The following is a 17047-nucleotide window of genomic DNA, read 5'->3' as shown; positions in this document are numbered from 1 at the left end:
CTGTGGAACACAGCAAAGGCCGTGCTAAGAGGAAAGTTTATAGTTATAGCCATCTATAACCAACTGATCTTTGACAAAAGAGCACAAAACACACAATGGAGAAAAGACAGCCTCTTCAACAAATGCTGCTGGGAAAACTACATATCCCCATTCAGAAGACTGAAACTAGATCCCTGTCTTTCACTCTGTACCAAAATCACCTCAAAGTGGATCAAAGACCTTAATATAAGGCCAAAAACTTTGAAACAAGTCCAAGAAGCAGTAGGAAATACAATGGAACAGATATGTATGAGGAACAACTTCCTAAATAGAACTCAAAAGGCTCAGCATCTAAGAGAAACAATGAACAAATGGGACTGCATCAAACTAAAGAGCTTCTGCACAGCAATGGAAACTATCACCAGACTCAAGAGACAGCCCACAGAATGGAAGAAAAACTTTTTCACCTATTCATCTGGTAAGGGACTTATATTTAGAATTTACAGGGAACTCATAAAAACTCAGCCCTCAAAAAATCAATACCCCAATGAAGAAATGGGAACATGAATTAAACAGGACATTCTTAAAGGAAGAGGTACAAATGGCAGTAAATACATGAAGAAGTGTTCAATTTCTCTGGTTGTTATAAAAGAGTTGAAAATCAAAACAGTACTTAGGATTTCATTCCACCCCAGTTAGAATGGCCATAATCAAGGGTAATAACAACAAATTCTGGTGAGGATGTGGTGAAACAGGAACACTTATACATTGCTTGTGGGACTGCAAATTAGTAAACAGCTATAGAAAGCAGCATGGAGATTCCTCAGAAAACTAGAGATAGCAGTGCCATATGATCCAGTGATACTGCTCCTGGGTATCTACCTAAAAGAACTTAAAACATGATACAGTAGAGACACCTGAACACAGAAGTTCATGACTGTACTATTTACTATGTCCAAGTTCTGGAAACAACCCAGATGCCCTACAACTTATAGAAGGATCATGAAATTGTGGTATATATACAAAATGGAGTATTACTAAGCCACAAGGAATAATGACATGAGGTGTGATGGTAAATGGATACAATTGGAAGACATCATGTTATAAGTTAGCCAGGATCAGAAACATAAAAGACACATGTTTTCTCTCATAAATGGAAGATAGAGCCAAAGGTAAACAGATACACAAAAAGAAGCATGATCATATACAAAGTGAGTTGTATAACATGGTTTTAATAGTGGAACTTCTCTATGGAACTAGGGGAAAGAGAAAAAGGAAAAGAGAAAGATAGAGTAACAGAAATATCTCATACCATAATATATGAAGGTAGAGGATATAAGGATGTGTACAGAAAGCTATTGAAAGATGGGGAGTGTGAGGTAAAGGTGTAAGGGAGGTATTTGAAAGGAATTACTAGACCAAAGTAAAGCACACCCATTGTGGGCATACATTGAGATACACCTTTGAATGTCAATTCAAATATTAATAATGAAAATCAGGACTATACAATAGATACAGTATGTGCAGGAGGTTGGTACAAGTGGGAGGGGGAAGGTGAAGGAAGGAAATTAAGGTGATGGTATATGGTTGATGAATTTGACATACCTATATGAAATAGAACTAATAAACCTCTTTCAATTCCTTTAAATGTGGGGGGAGGAGTATGATGGGGATAGACAATAGGTGGAATGAAATTAATGTGCAATATAAGAGTGATCAGAATTGTCACTGCAAACCCACCCCACTATATAGTGAATATATCCTAATAAAAAAGTTTATAATAAAGAAAGAGAAAAAGTGGACACAAGTCAAAACATACAGAATCAGATTGAAGTGCTTAATACTGACTAAATATGTAGCATAGAAGTACCAAAATATTGAAATTTTCTTTCACTACCATTTGTTTGTTGGTTTTATTTTGTTTACCATGTAGAAGTAATAGAAGAATAAGAGAATTCATCATTTAGCAAGAATCATCAATGAGAATATACAGGGGTTCAAAAAAATTAAATTCCCTTAAAATCAATGACCCAATGAAGAAATGGGCAAATGAAATGAATTGAGCTTTTTCTAAGGAAGCAGTACAAATGGTGAAAAGGAAAAAATCATGAAGAAATGCTCAACATCTCTGGGCATAAGGAAATGCAAATCAAAACCATGCTAAGATTCTACCTTACTCTTTTTAGAATGGCTGATATCAAGAACACAAATAAAAAATGCTGGGGAAGGCATGAGAAAACTGAACCCTCTTACAATGTTAGTGGGAATGTAAATTAGTACAACCACTATGGAAAACTGTGTGGAGGCACCTCAAAAAATGAAACATTGAATGCCATATGATCCAACAATACCACTCTTTAAGGATATGCCCAAGGGAATGTAAATCAGGTTACAATAATGACAACTGCACACACATTTTTATTGCAGCATTATTCACAATAGCCAAGCTATGGAAACAGCTAAAATGTCACACAACAGATGAATTGATTAAGGAAATGTGGTATTTATATACAATGAAATTTTATTCAGCCATAAGGAAGAATGAAATTTTGTTGTTTGCAGGTAAATGTATGGAATTGAATTACATCATTTTATGTTATGAAAACAAAAGGCTATATGTTTCCTTGCATATGTAGAACATAGTCCCAAAAGAATTATAAGCATATATATATATGCTCTATTTACATAAGCATATATATATATATACACATATATATATATGTGTATATATATATATATATATATATACATATATATATATATAGAGAGAGAGAGAGAGAGAGAGAAAGAGAGAAAGAGAAATACAAAATCATGAATACAAAAGTTGGAATGGTAGAGGAGATCAAGGGAGGAGACAAAGAAGGAAAGAAAACTAGCAAACAATAAAGAAATAGGTCACACTTGTATAAGAACAAGACACAGGAAACATGCTGAAAACTGTTAAAGAATGGCTAGGTGGAAAACAGCACAGAATTACACTGGAGGGTATTTACATTGATGAACAATGTATGTACAGGCAAAAATGCCACTGACCAATGAGCAGACATCGGAACAATGAAGGACAAGAATGAAAACAGGTCACACTAAGGGGAGTACACTAACAGATAGGGGAGATTTAAACGAAGGATGTAAAGAAGGTGGATATGGCTGTAAGCTTGGCTCAAGCAGTAGAGTGCTTGCCTTGCAATCAAGAGGCCTGAGTCCAAACCTCAGTATCCCCAAAATAAAATAAAAACAGCTCATTGAAGAAAGGGAACATGGGTAATGTAGTTTCTGTGGAATCTTTAATATAGAATTTTTAAACCTGTTGAACTCACCATAAGAAGAAGACTAAGATAGAAAGAAGAAAAATGGAGATGATAAACAAATTTGGGATGCAATACATATATTCTTGGAAATGCTACATATTCTCTGTACTCTATACTATGCTCTTTATACTATAGCTATACTCTGTATAGATATCTTAAGCAAACAAAAATATCTTTTTTTTTCCCTCAAAAGTCAAGGTCCAGTCTGGGAGTTGGTATCATAGGGAGTTGGAAGGAACAGGACAGGATGTAGGAGGTGAATATGGTGGAAATACTATGTACTCATGTATGAAAATGGAAAAATGAGAACTTTTTAATCCAGTTTGCCAAACAGTGTCTTTTGATGGGGAAGTTGAGTCTGTTGACATTCAGTGTTAATATTGATAGGTAGGTGGTGGTTCCTGTCATTTAGTTGTTTTTGTTGTTTAAGGGTTAGATTGTGTTCAACTGAATCAATGTTATTCTCTGATTCTTTGTCTTTTCTTCTCCTGTGTTTTGATACTGCCTGTCCTCTCATGGTTTTATTTGCTTTCATTTTCTGTGTGCAGAAGTCCTTAGAGAATCTTTAAGGTCTCCTGATGCATGTAGCTTCCATTTTCCAGTAAATAAGACTTCACTTACTTGCTGCATAATTTCTGCCATAAGGAAAGTCTGTTGTCACTCTGAATTGAAGATGGGAGTCCATATCTTGGAATGATCACTTTTAGCAGAACCATTGTTCTTGATAAACTACCCCCAAAATCTATAGGAGCATATCTACTAAGAAAATCTGAGTAAATCCTATGAAATATTCTATTTTTATATCTATCACATTCAGGTGATGATATTGTATTTAATATGTACCTTCCATGTTTATGCATTTCTATAAATTGGGCTTTGTTGATGCTATATATATAATATATGCAATATCTTACTGAAGAAATGCCATATTGCTCTCCTATATGAAGAGAGATTTCTTATCCTTTCATCCTTATAAGTGTTTAATACTGTAAATATCTCTAATTTTGCTAATATGATAGGCAGTAAGTGATATTTTTATTCAATGTTCATTTCTCTGATTACTAATGAATTGGGCCATCCCTTAGCATACTTGTTAGCTTTGTGTATTTATCAGTTAAAATTGATGTCTGAGTAATTCTAGATATTAGTCATTTATTGGCTTCAAACATTGAAAATATCTTTCTCATTCTATTATCTCTTGCCTTTATCATTGATGTCTTTCATTTAAAAAAAAGCTTAATCATATCAGAAAAAAATTTCTGTACACATGTATGTAAATGGGCAACTGAGATCTGTTGAAACTATTGAGGAATGAGGGGAGGGGAGATAAAGGAGACTAATGTAGGGGGTGAATTCAACTATGATAAAATGTAAGAAATTTTGTAAATGTCACAATGAATCACCAGTACAACAATAATAAAAATAAAGTATCAAAAAACAAGAAGAAATATTAACCCCTACACCCCTAGTCCTACTGGAGGTGGAAGGGCTTTTAAAGGAAAGCCCTGGAGCATGGGCTTCAGGATGTATATGCTGTAGTATAACTTTTGGCCAGATTTAGACTAGGGTTTACTTAGTTCCAGATGTGCTACTTTGAATCTCTAGAGTTACATGCTTTTTTGTCCTAGACGTTCCTTCATTTGCTGATGTGGTGGATGTTCTTTCATTCACATGGCCAGTGAGATACTGAGAGGAGCATGATAACTTTGCCTGGAGATGTAAAGACATTCTTAATTTCTCTCACATAGTGAAATGGTGGGGAGGCAAATAGGCCAATGAGAAAGAAGAGAAAACTGGTTTTTTTAAACTTAGGTACCTGAAAATAGACTGATCGAAAAAGTGAGTTATTTATCTAAAACTACAATTGTCAGCATAATTAGGTATCTATTATTAACAAAAGAATTACTAAGCAGGGTATAAAAAGCAAGGCCAAATCAGATCAAGTTGAGCTAACTGCAAACTCTGCTCCTTAAGCTTGAAAGCATGTTTAACTCCTCACAAATGTTTTTCATATGCCTTTCTTTACTAATTTTTTCTACAAAATCTATAAGGTAAAGTTAATGATGCCTCAGAATAAACAATCATCATGAGATAAACATGCATTATGTTTTAACAGTGTTAGATTCCTAAAAAATATGAAAAGGATAAAGGAATAGAAAAAAATACCTTTAAAAGCAATCTATAGTATACAGACATATTAATGAATGATGCAAATGAACAATATAACATAAAACAAAATCTAAAATGTTTATTTGGAAAGATTTTTCTCTTCAGTGTGAAGGATTCATATTAATTTCTAGACTATCTAGTTACATTAAAATATTGAACCATCTGTTCTTTTTATACAAAATGAGGCCAAGTTGTGCTGAACTATTTCTCACCAAAACCAAAAGATTTACCTGAATCTCTTTTTCTCCTTGTGTTGACTTTCACTATGCTCCACTAATGCTTCCTTTTTTTCTCTAACTATTCATCTCTCCATTTTGCCTGACCATGCACCCAAGCATGGCAGACAGAAAATGCAAGAGACCCAAGATTCTATAATGACTGTTTCAAGGAGGAAGAAACTACCATAATTGCTACAATGATTTTATTTGTTAAAGAAGAGAGAAAGTAACTTAATGCTTCTCAAAGATGAAGGAGCCAGATGGTGGGATTTCTACATGGCCCAAGTAGCCAGGGGCTCAAATGGTAGGCAAAAGAATTGGGACCAATGTCTAGATGAGGTAAAGTTTGCCATCAGCTGGATCTTGAATCTCTTTGATGTTTGCTTCTAATGTGCAGAGTCCATTTCTCTAAGTGTTGTAGTTCTGAAAAGAGCATCCCTGCTTCTGAAACTTCACAGGGAGTATCATCCACACTAGTAAGACTGCAAAATTCGGGCTTGCCCAAGAAACAATTCTATAATAAAGTGGGAGAAAAGGAGAGAAGAAGTGCGAGTCCAACCTAGCCCAGGTCCAGTCCAGGCCAAGACAGGAGAAACTAAAAGAGAATAACCTTGTAACATATCATTCCTACAGGGAGCACTCAATGAACTTCACTTACTCTTCAACCAAGTTACAAAAAGAACTCTTTAATATTTTCCATCTCTAATTTCACTAGTCAGAGAAATTGAAATAGTCTCAGAAATGTTATAACTCCTAAACCTTCCTCTCCAAGGATTTCCTTCCTCTCCAAGGATATTAACTGTATATGTAGTATATAGTTATGTTATAATACCTATTGGAATGTGAAATATACAAATTATGGATATCTTTATTAATTAACATGTATAAAAAACATTGAAATGATGTCTCTAACAGGGGAAAGAGGGTCTATCATGTCTCTTTCAGGATTTTACCTCCTATGTGTCAGCCATTTAGATGCTGCTATAGCTCTCCTGTTAATCTCTCAAACCAATCCCATTTTACAGTTGGAAATCTGATCTTGCTATTGGCTACTTCATAAACTGCCTATTTTACGACATCATTCTCCCACTAGACCTACTGCTACCTGGTAGATTCTTGGGGTTTCCATGGACTTGTCTGTAAACAGATTTGGATCAGTGACCAATGTCCTTCATACTAGACACATGAGCTGTTTGTCTTAAGCTACCCAGATATCTTCCAGTATCATCTCCTAATCTCTTATAACTGCACTTGATGTTAACTCTTCTCTGACAATGTCAGGTAAGGAAAGAAACTTAAAAAGAAACTTTTTTATATTTAATAAAAAATTAGATTTTCTCCACAACCCTAAAGTTAGTAGTAGAATGAAAACATCTTAAAATAATGGGGGAATGTATCAAACTAGAAATATGGAGACATAACTTCAGTTTTGGCTTTGACATTTACTAGGTATATGACTTTGGACAGACTGTTTACTCTATCACAAAAATGACTCATCATCTGCTTCAGAGGATAAAGGACTGCCAATGTTCTGTTCCTTGTCTCTTGTAATGTCAAATCTTAAAGGACATGCAAATGGTGAAATCAGAGTCTTCTTGAGAGTGTTAGTTTCTACAGAAGCAGAGAAGAACCTAGTCGGTATAAAAAATAGCACTGTATTCTGAGATGTTTCATTGAAAACAGTCTTCCCTAAACTAATGTTTTCATAGTAGTATTTGAAATTTAATGCTGATCAGAAAGTAACATTCATGTCTTGGAGTTTTCTGTTTAAACTAGGCAAAAATGGAAAGAGGGAGACAAGAGGGAGAAGACTGGATTGTTAGAAGGGAAGATTTTCTAGAGAAAGAAAGTTTGGGATTGTTCACATTAAGCATAGATTGACAGGAACTGGAGACAGTGAAGAAAATATAAAAATGAGAGAAGAGAAAACATAAGAATGAAGAAATGGGGAGCAGGGAGGTATCATCAAGAAAGAAGACATGGTTAGATCAAAAAGAATTAACCTAGAAGGTAACACACACACACAGGAAATCAATGTGAGTCAATGTCCTGTATAGCTATCCTTATCTCAACCAGCAAAAACCCTTGTTCCTTCCTATTATTGCTTATACTCTCTCTACAACAAAATTAGAAATAAGGGCAAAATAGTTTCTGCTGGGTATTGAGGTGGTGGGGGGGAGAGGGAGGGGGCGGAGTGGGTGGTAAGGGAGGGGGTGGGGGCAGGGGGGAGAAATGACCCAAGCCTTGTATGCACATATGAATAATAAAAGAAAAAAAAAAGAAAGAAGACATGGTTTGGGAAAGAATGTTAAGGAGAAACTATGATTTTTAAATTAACACACAAAAAGCAATTAGTGAAATCCATTCAGAGCAAAGCAAATGAAATCGATTTCAGCCAATACTTGTATTAATGGACTGGGAAGGTAATTAAGTGAAGAATAGGGTAACACTAATAACAGCAGTTTATCAGAGAAGTCACCTTTGTATTTTTTCTATTGACTCTGGACCCAGATGACTTGACAACTTTGAGTATGAACATTTTTAGAAATATATCTTAGAAATGGTTCTTCCTATAAATGTGCTAAGAAAAAGGATTATAGAGAAGGGTGATATAATAGAATTTTCAAATTAAAAATCAAAAAATCTCTCTGATTTTTAAAATACATGGATTTTAAAAAATCATGTATTGTTTATCTTGAGGGTAGACAATAACCCTTTAAATTTGCTACCTGGTCTGTGTTGTAAGGGAACTCTATGAAATGGCATATGACCTTCACAAACAAGGTGAGACATGAAATTAAAATTGGTAATAACATACTTCTACTTTCCTCCCTCCCTTCTTGACTCCCTCCTTCCCACCCTCCCTCCATACCTCCCTCCCTCCCTTCCTTCTTTTCTTCCTTTGTCTCTTTCTTTCTAGGCAGGGCTAGGGATTGAATTTAGGACTTCATGCTTGCTAACCAGGCAATATATTTGCTTCAGCCACATCACCAGCCTTTTAGCTATTTATTTATTTGTTATTTATTTATTTATTTATTTATTTATTTATTTATTGTTGTACTGGAGTTTGAACTCAGGGCCTACACCTTGAGCCACTCCACTAGCCCTTTTTTGTCATGGGTTTTTTCAAGAAAGGGTCTCTTGAACTATTTGCCCATGCTGGCTTCTAATCACAATCCTCTTGATCTCTACTTCCTGAGTAGCTAGGATTACAGGTGTAATCTTTTGCAGCACTACTTATTTTTGAGACAGGGTCTTACTTTTTGCCTATTCTGGCCTGGGCTGTGATCCTCCTATTTTATGCTTCCCACCACAGCTGGGATGATAAGCATATGCAACCACACCCAGCAATTGGTTGAGATGGGGTCTAGTTAACTTTTATAGCCTTGGCTGGCCTTGAATCACAATTTTTCCAATGTCACCCTCCCAAGTAAATAGGATTACATTCTCAGGTCACTGCCCAGCTAGTGATGCTAGAAGAAGAACAAAAAGCATATAAATTCTATTTCTCCCAGTTTCTGGTACTGACACCAGGGAGATTTTTTTTGGCAGTACTGGAATTTGAACTCAGCACCTCACACTTGCTAGGCAGGTGCTCTACCACGTGGGCCACTCCACCAGCCATTTTTTGTGTTAGATATTTTGGAGATAGGGTCTTATGAACTATTTTATGAGAAGCTGGCTTTGAACTGCCATCCTCCTGATTTCTGTTTTTGGAGTAGCTAAGATTACAAGTGTGAGCCACCGGTGTCCAGTACCAAGGAGATCGTGATGGCCGAACTTGAACAAGCCAATCTTACCTCTCTGACCCTCAACTTCTTCACTAGTAAAATGATAACGTTAGAAGTTCTCTAAGGATATCCTAGGTCTAACATGCTTCCATTCTAGGACAAAGCTATGAGTTTATACTAGTTCAGATTCAAGGGAAAGAGAGTATAAAGAAGGCTGCTTCTATCCCAGGGAACAATATAGGAACCAGACCATTTTGGTGTTCTGTGTCCAAGTTGAGAGAAAAGGCTGTGCATCAGATGAGTTCCAAACAGCTTCATCAGTTGCAGCTATCCTAAAAGGTTTGAAACTTGGTACCTCAGTGAGCATTGGTATTAGAGGATTCCTGATTACAACAACCTTGAGATAATACTGTTCCCCAAATAAAGTGAAGGTATGTTAATATCACCAATTTTCATCACCTTCTTTCATCCTAGAGAATTTCCAAAACCCATCTATACTTGGAACTACAAATTCTCTCCAGCTTTCACTTCCTGTGGTGAGCAATGACACTTCCCTAACAGGAAGCAACTGCAACTTCTCCAGTCTCTGGTCCACCTGTCACATCAGCATGGCTACTGCCATCAGCCTCTGACACCTCTTTCCAGCCACTCATGAATAACGCCTACCTATACCAAGATTCTAGCACAACCATGTTGTCTGAAGTTACTGACCAGAGCCAGACCTCTAGTTCAGCTGCCCCCTATCCAGGTATTTTTGAGTGGGATGTCACAGGAAGCACTAAAAAGAAGTTACCTTCAGTTGAGGACTTTACTGTGACACTCATTGACCAGGACACAGAAATTTCTTCTATGACTGTGACAACTCATTATGACAAAACTCTAGATGCAAATACGGTGGTCCCCCTGAATCCATCATTGTCTGTCAACTTTGTTCAAGGGACACCATCTCAGACTCCAAATCAAGGACATAGCCTGTCACTTCCCTACCAGGAAGGAAGCCAGGTCTTTTACTATAATCAAAACACATTGGAACCTGTGTTATCTGGAGAACTTGGCCCCTGCTTGCAATCCTATGACTCTGTTTCATACACAGGGAGTAGGGCCTCTGCCCCACAACCAGAAATAGTGATGGTGTTAAAGGAGGTTCAGCCTACAAACATCCTGACACCAATTTCCACCTCTGGAATCTACTACTCTGTGGCTTGTCATCCCAACACAGAAATGAGTTTTCAAGGTGAGTAAAAACATCAAAAATGGGAAAGGAATAAAATTAGCATTCAAAAGTACAGTCAAATCTGTAGCTGAGTAGTGTTTAGTCCACACATAAGTAGAGTTTAAGTTCTCAGATTTCAACCACTGTTCTCACTCAGCACTCTTCATTTTAATATTTCATATAAGGTAGAGGGCTGGGGTCGTGGCTCAAGTGATAAGGTGCCTGTCTAGAAAGTGTGGGGCTCTGAGTTCAAATCTCAGTATTGCCAAAACCAAACAAACAAATAAAAGTTGAGTTGCAGAACACTGTACTGACCATCCATGCTACATTTAAGAGTTCCCCAGAAACACCATGAGGCCTCACCTTTCACTGCCCTGGCCAAACCCTCACATAGTAATTAATTCCCTTCCCTGATCTATTGCTTTAGTGTATTTGGAAAACAATTCAAAATATTACATCGTAGTAAGTTTAATTTTATTTAATTTCCGTATGTTCAGAGATTCTGTCCAAAGTGCTTGGACACAAAATATGTCCTTTTTAAGGTATTTCATGAGAAAGAACTCTACTTTCTCTATAGCTTATGCTTTAACATATCCTTATACTCACAAAGAAGGCAGAAAATTGAGAGTATTCTCTATGAGAATGCTAGTCTTTATAAAACTTTTAAAAAAAATTTTATGGTGCTTGCGATTGAAGCCAAGGTCAAGAGCAGAGTGGACAAGAATTCTACTACCAAGCTACAGTCCAAGCAAAAACATTTCACATTTTAAAAATCACTTTCACTTTTATTTGACTTACAACTTTCCTATGAAATACAAAAAAAATTTCATCAAAGGACCAGCAGTAGCAACTGTAGCAGTCACTACCTACCTCCTAACACAGGGTACTTTCCATGTTCCTTAAAAATAACCAATAAAAATGCCTTGCCAACTGTTGGCAGGGGCTTGGTTTCTGTGTTAGTGTGCAGACAGGAACATCTCACTTACCAGGAACTGACTACTTCCTTGATTTCTTTTTAGTGATGGAAACTTCCATGGAGATGGAGACTTCCCAAGGTTTGCAACCTCCAAGCAAGACATTTTGTCTTTCACAAACTCCAGAATTCCTCACATCCTGCAGCAGCATAAATGCTCAGATACTTGAGAATGACCCACCTCTTGATCCTGGAAACACTACAATAGCTCCAGTCTGAAGTTCTACCAATATCTTGGCTTTGCCACCAGCTCCAAATCAGGGACAAACAGAAAATGGGAATTTGTGTGAAATTAAAACCAATCTTTCAAAGCCTCTGGATGCCTACCAGATCCCAGTAGAAAGTCAAGATCCTCTGTTATTCCCTTTAGAAATCCCTGACACTCACCAGCTTCTGACCTGCATCAATCCTTTGGGGCAAGAGGGAAGCCTGATTCTGAAAATGTTAATTTAGTAAAGAATACCCTAAGTCTTGACGGCCAAGGGACACTTGAAAATGGGATCATGTTTAGCAATGGTTTTGCAGATATTGCTGCACTGGTGGAAGATAATCACCTTCCATCCATTTTCCACTCTTTAACAGATCTTGACCAATCCAAAGTTCCCACAGCCATCAAAGCCAAAGACATGAGAGTTATTGAGGTGAATCAGGTGCAGAAAAAGTCATGTGTCAGAAAGGGTCCCACTGACCAAATCAGAAAGAAGAAAGATAAAGCCTCTGAGCCTATTGATGGAGCTCCTAAGGCCAAACTTCAGCTCCAGAACCCACAGTGCCTGCTGGAGGGAGAAGTGGTTGTGTGCAGTGCTGCATCCAGTGACAGGCCTCTTGTGAACACAACCAAGCATTCTACTAGCAAACCTCTGAAAGCTGCATCCAGCAGGACCAGCAAAGCTAAAGGCTACAGGCAGGAAAAGATCGAAATGTCCAGAGAAAACAACAAGATTGCTGAAGAAAATAAGCAGACAGGGAACAAGGTGAAGTCAGAGGAGAAAACAATTCCCAAGATGAAGTGGAAGAGAAATCAACCTGAGCTTAGCCAGGAGACCTTTAAAAAGCCTCGAACCTACCTAGGCATGCACATGTTGCAGTCAGTGCAGGTTTTTCATGCACTGGGGAAGAAGAATGATAAGAAAATTGGATCATCTTCCTGTCAGCCCCTGGGAAATTCAAGCACCAGCAAAGGCTCCCAGTTTTCTCCAGTTATTAAATCACAGCTGGATACTCCACATGAGGGGAAATGTCCTAAGAAAACTCAAGCCAAAGCCCAGAAACAAGATAACAGTGCTGCCAATGAATATCCATCTCCATCCCAGTATGAGCTGCCCCTACCTGGGAAGGTCAAGTTGGTACCTTTACCATTTCCAACTCTGGACAAGCCTCAACCTTGACCTGTTCCTCAGAGGCCACAGTCTCTTAGCTCACATAAGTCCACTGCATCTTATCCTGTTAGGCCTCATGCTAACTCAGCTCAATCTATGGCAGTCAATGCATCTCAACCAGCTAGTGCCAATACATCTTTGATGGGGCCTGCCAAACCAGCTTGGCCAATTTCAATCAATGCAACCTTACCGGCTTTGACCAAGCGTCCCAGACCTTGTGTATCTCAGTCTGGTGCTGCTGGTCCTGCACTCTACAAAACATCATCTTGCACTTCTTTCCTGCGGGACCCTGTTTCCACTACTATGACCAAGTTCCAGCTACCACCTAAGCTTCAAACCCAATTTCTACTCCAAGATTTCAGCTTTCAACCAATACCATGGAGGAAGCCCAATGTTCCTGAGCCAGTAATGTCAAGCCCCATCACAAAAGAGCAGCAGCCAGAACGTGAGGCCATGAAAAGGAAGGCTCAGCAAGAGCATGAGCATGCAGCCAAATACACTTCTTTGGGAAAAGTGCAGTTTTTCATTGAGAGGGAAAAAGAAATGGAAATTTCTCAATACTATGGCTATGTGATGTAAGAGTTGCTAAGATTGTTGGTATCACTTCAGGTATCAAATGGTTTTCACATCTATTTCTAGACATAGATGTGAAAACATACAGTTAAGTGTATAAAATTATATAAATAAAATATAAAGATTTCTCTATTCTTATGTGTTTTAAAAACTTAAAAATATGAAATACAATTAATAGAAGAGCAATAAAGAGGTCTTTGGAGTTTTGAGATGTTGTTACCTGTGGTTTTCTTTGGTAGAGCTGGGGACTAAAGTCTACCTTAGAAAGAGGAACTGAAATTTGGGAAGGAACAGGGGGAGAAAAGGATAAGAAGTGAGGAAAGAGAAGGAATATGGTCCAGGACTAGAAGCGTCTGAAGAGGAGAGATTATATGGGCTTATAAGAAGAACCAGGAATTGGGTAAAATGACAAATTTGAGGCTAGAGTTAAAAGAATAAAATTTCTAAAAAGTTGAAAATGACAGAAGATGAGTCTAAGTTGTCCAGAAGAAATGGCAAAAAAAATAAATCTCTCATGGAGAATGGCCTAATGCCTCATGACACACCAGGTAATCATTTTAGAAAGTAAGATTCAGGACACAATTACAACAGGTTTAGGTTATCTGAGATTAAAGATGAGATCTGTAAATATAAAATATGGGAGAATCCAGCACAGGTGTGGCAAGGGCTCAGTCATTTTGTTGGCAGCTGATAACTTGGGGCCTAGCAAAGTGAGTTGCAGCAACTTGAGGCCCATCCTGAGGATGGCCTGCAAGATAAATCACCATTTTCTCTACACTCATGAACAGGGTTAGCAAAATTCACTACTTAGATTAATTTCCAAACACCCAAGGCCAGTATCACTGTTCCACTTTACCAGTGAGGTTCAACAATGGGCTGGGATCACCTTGACTTGAGGCCTGAATTTCTAAAGACCTCAGTGTTTGCAAGTGCCCATTAGGGATCCAACCTGGATTTCAGAACACGGCATCTGGAGGTCATGGTTAGATGAGGTAAAACCTCTGAAGGGAACTAAATCCTGAATGCAAGGGCCAGATCATCTTTGCCTGCCCCTGGCAAATGCTGCCTTCTCCAACCATTGTCATCAACTGAAGAGCATGACAAAAATGGGCATTTGAACTCCATACCACCCTGGGAGACAACCAGTCATATATGCACATTGAGTCACTTCCCAAGGAGAGGGAGCTGGAGCCCAACTGTAAGAAGTACCTTGAGGCACAGCGGAAGTGAGAGCAGGTGGTGGACACTTCAGGAGTATGGAAAGGGAAGGCAGTAGGGAAGAGACATGGAGCAGCATGTCTCAGCATGGGAAAACAAGTAATTTGCATTGTAAAAATTTTTTGTTGAGACATAATTCACCTAACATTAAATTCATCATTTTAAAGGGTACAATTCAGTGGCATTTCCTAAGACTTCCTAAGATTGTGCAACCATCACCACTATGTAATCCATAATATTTTCATTATCCCCAAAAGAAACACTTCTGATCTTTCAAAATTATGCCCTTTCTCTCCTTTCTCTTACCCCAGACAACTCCTAATCTCTGTAGCTTTTGACCATTTCATATAAATAAAATATGACATATGATCTTTTTAAAAAAATTTTCAAATTATTCATATGTACATAAAATGCTTGGGTCATTTCTCCCCCCTACCCCCACTCCCTCCCTTATCACCCACTCCACCCCCTCCCCCTTCCCACCACCCCCTCGATACCTGGCAGAAACTATTTTGCCCTTATTTCTAATTTTGTTGAAGAGAGAGTATAAACAATAATAGGAAGGAACAAGGGTTTTTGCTAGTTGAGATAAGGATAGCTATACAGGGAGTTGACTCACATTGATTTCCTATGTTACCTTCTAGGTAAATTCTTCTTGATCTAACCTTTTCTCTAGTTCCTGGTCCCCTTCTCCTATTGGCCTCAGTTGCTTTTAAGGTATATGCTTTAATTTCTCTGGGTTGAAGGCAACAAATGCTAGCTAATATTTTAGATGTCTTACCTATCCTCACCCCTCCCTTGTGTGCTCTCGCTTTATCATGTGATCAAAGTCCAATCGCCTTGTTGTGTTTGCCCTTGATCCAATGTCTGCATATGAGGGAGAATATACGATTTTTGGTCGTTTGGGCCAGGCTAACCTCACTCAGAATGATGTTCTCCAATTCTATCCATTTACCAGAGAATGATAACATTTCGTACTTCTTCATGGCTGCATAAAATTCCATTGTGTATAGATATCACATTTTCTTAATCCATTCGTCAGTGGTGGGGCATCTTGGCTGTTTCCATAACTTGGCTATTGTGAATAGTGCTGCAATAAACAAGGGTGTGCAGGTGCCTCTGGAGTAACCTGTGTCTTTTTTTTATATCTGTCTTCTTTCACAAAGACAGTTTTCAAGGTTCCTCCATTCCTTCTTATGACTGCTTATTGCACATTTGTAATAAAAACCTATCAGTTTTTGGAGATTAGTTTTATTTCCCCTAGTAATTTACATATGAGGGTTTATTCTGTGCCAAGTGGCACTTGGCTACATTATGTACCCCATTAATTGTAGAAGAGCTGTACTGCCTAAACCATTCAGATCCCATGAAGGAACCCTATACTTATAGTCACCCTACAGTATGCACAGGGGATTGTTTCTGGGAACTCTCATAGATATCAAAATCTGAGGATGCTCAAGTCATTAATATAAAATGACTTGAAGTGGAATACATATTCTTGTTCACTTTGAATCATCTCTGGATTACTTATTGTAGCAAATATACTACAAATGCTATGTAAATAGTTTTATCATATATTGATGAGGAGCAAATGATAAAAAAATCTGTACATGTTTAGTTCAGACAAAATTTTTACTCAGAATATTTTTGATCCAGTTCAGTGGAATCCACAGATGCAGAACCCATGAATGCAGAACCCATGAATGCAGAGATTTAACTGTACTCACTTTGGGACTGGGCACAACTTCTGTCAATTTCAGCTGATCCTCTCAAACTGGTCCAAATTGTTTCTAAGATACACCTTCTGGTATGATGTAGGACTCTTGTTTCTCAGTCCTTTTGATTCAAATGTTGATGCCAGGAAGGTCTTGTGGTTACTGTTGATGGTTAGCCCATCCTCTTGCTCTAGGGTTGCTTTTTTTCTGGATTTTTGTAGTAAATGCTCCTCATGTGTTTTGGTCTGATCTTTTCCCAGGAGAGAGACTGGGGGGATTCAAAATTGTACTGCTGCCTCCCTCTGAAGTCCTGTCTTTTGACAAGATTATTTTAAACTTGTACTCTAAATTTTCCAGTTCCCTGAAGAAGAGCTGCATTTTCCCTAAAACAGTTAAGATATATACAGTGACAAAGAAAACAAAATCATATCAGTGAGTCTGAGCAGGCTTTGGGGAGTTGGAAGAAAAAAGAAAATGTTGGAGAATGAAAAAGATTGAAACAACCTATGTGTATATGAATATAGCATAATGCACTGTACAATAAGATGTTGAACATTAGGAGAGTATGGAG

The 17047-nt window shown here is 37.8% G+C and overlaps 1 pseudogene; it reads left to right on the top strand.

The window, feature by feature from the left end:
• The first annotated feature begins 6858 nt into the window (after positions 1-6858).
• LOC141417293 (uncharacterized protein C2orf78-like) lies at positions 6859-13549 on the top strand (annotated as a pseudogene).
• Positions 13550-17047: the final 3498 nt, after the last annotated feature.

Source organism: Castor canadensis, chromosome 15, assembly GCF_047511655.1.
Source record: "Castor canadensis chromosome 15, mCasCan1.hap1v2, whole genome shotgun sequence".
In the NCBI taxonomy this organism is placed as follows: Eukaryota; Metazoa; Chordata; class Mammalia; order Rodentia; family Castoridae; genus Castor; species Castor canadensis.
Note: the sequence above shows the minus strand (reverse complement) of the source record. Positions and strands in the feature narration are given on the sequence as shown.